The sequence below is a fragment of the Cupressus sempervirens genome, chromosome 11 (assembly GCF_028749045.1).
Source record: "Cupressus sempervirens isolate cs-2001-9-10 chromosome 11, ASM2874904v1, whole genome shotgun sequence".
Lineage (NCBI taxonomy): Eukaryota > Viridiplantae > Streptophyta > Pinopsida > Cupressales > Cupressaceae > Cupressus > Cupressus sempervirens.
This window is the reverse complement of record NC_143128.1, coordinates 192059121-192061060: the sequence shown is the minus strand read 5'-3', so window position 1 is coordinate 192061060 and position 1940 is coordinate 192059121. Positions and strand designations below refer to the sequence as shown.

The following is a 1940-nucleotide window of genomic DNA, read 5'->3' as shown; positions in this document are numbered from 1 at the left end:
GGGGAGTTAGGCATGACAATTCTGGTGATATTCAGTTTCTATTTTCTATATACAAGGGTTACCAGACTAATAACCTTATGGAAGCCTTGGCTATCTTGGTTGTAGTGGAGCTGTGCTATCGACACGACTAGAAAAAAATTATTTGTGAGATTGACTTGCAGGTGGTTGTGAATTTATTGAATAAAACAAACCTTGTGCATGTGCATTGGCATTTGGCTCTGGTTATTCACTAGATCTCTCTGTTATGCAATTCTCTAGATTCTATGTCTTTTATGCATATCCCTCATGAGTGGAATGGTGTGGTTGATTGTTTGGCTAAATCGGCTTCTAAGCATGGGTCAGCTTGGAACATTATTGATCATAGGATGCTTCCCCTTGATTTATCAACGTTTTTCAAATTTTCATTCCAATTTTTGGGATTTGATTTTTCAAGTTTTCATTCCTATTTTTCAGATTTTACTCAATCATTTGTGTCACTCAGAAGATGAGTGAGAAGAAACATTTTTATGCATAAGCTTGAAGTTGCAGGGAGACCCCAAAACGTGCTCTGATCTATTATTTTTACACTCCTCATAAACTTTAATCTATTTTTTATTTTTAATTCCTACTTGTTAGTAGGAAGTCTAAAAACCCATTTTTAATACAAAATTAAATTTTTGATACTTTAGTCCCATCTTATCAATTTTAAAACAAGCGCAAAAAACTTCAAATCTAGATTTTAACAAAAAGAAAAAGCCATTTCCTTCCAATAATATTTTCATCCTAAAAAAGGTGCGCATCTTATTTGAAGATCACAAATTTGTATTGTAACTTTTTGTATTCACAAATATTATTGTTAAATAGCTCATGTATTTAGGGGATGAGATTCGGGTGTGAGATTGGTTTTGTATGACTACAATGAAAACTTGTGTGACAATAGTAAAATACCACGAAACCTCTAATATTCAGCAAAGACAGTGTAATCTAGTCATCTGTAAAATCATGTTCAAGTTTCATAATTGTATTTGCCGACAGATGATTTAGCGCCTCTTGCCAACTTCTTCTTGTTGAAGCTCCTTGCTAACAAAATGTATGGGGTGATCCGGTAGACAACATCGCTTGGAAGCCCATCCCTATTTTGCTGGAGTCTACATGCACATGGAATTGCTTCTTCCGATCCAGAGGGACCAAGCTTGGCACCTTGGACCGTATGCTAAATATTTTAAACCTAAATATTTCTACGGCTCAAATAGGTTGGGTAGCTATATTGGAACATACAATCAAAGGGGTCGATGTAGACAATTATTGTACTCTTTATTAAGAATATGTAGCAAGAATAGCTTATGGCTTCTTTTCTCAAGTTGGAATGGCTTCTGGAATGCTCTGGTTATCTATCAAATAAACAACTTTGATATAAGAGTAAATCAGATTCAGGGAACAAAATGCTCCAAATATAATTTAGGTTTGGAGTAGTTTTATTTGAAAAGAAGTAAATTATGCAAATTCAACTAATTATTGCAAAAATATCAACAAATGCATAATAACATAAAATAACAATGAACACATAATACAATGATTACCCTAGGAAACCTACTGGGAGAAAAACTCCACCCTCCAAAACCTGTACAATGTATTCTCAAATCAGAAAAATTACAAAAGACTTGCAGTGCAAGCTCTTACAAGAGTGCATCACCACAACTTGAACTCAGACTCAGACTCAGAGAGACTCCTTCTAGCACCCAGTCTTGCAAACTTAACTCAATGTCTCATCACTTCTCCAGGCGCCCCTCATTATATAGACTTCTCACAACTGTTTATAATTTACAAAGCCATGTAATAAATCAAGTTCACCTATCCCCATTTGACCAACCCATTTGAACATGTGCCTCCAAAATTAGAACTTAACTTTGGTAGGTGACATAACAAAATTTTACTATGCTAGAATAACAAATTATTAATAC

At 34.5% G+C, this 1940-nt stretch overlaps 1 long non-coding RNA gene across 1 annotated transcript; it reads right to left on the bottom strand.

Moving 5' to 3' along the window:
* Positions 1-780: 780 nt before the first annotated feature.
* On the bottom strand, positions 781-1724 carry LOC149528839 (uncharacterized). Its single transcript, XR_016359059.1, has 2 exons — positions 1560-1724; positions 781-1370 (listed from the first exon to the last, which is right to left on the bottom strand). It is a non-coding gene; the product is annotated as an uncharacterized LOC149528839 (long non-coding RNA).
* Positions 1725-1940: the final 216 nt, after the last annotated feature.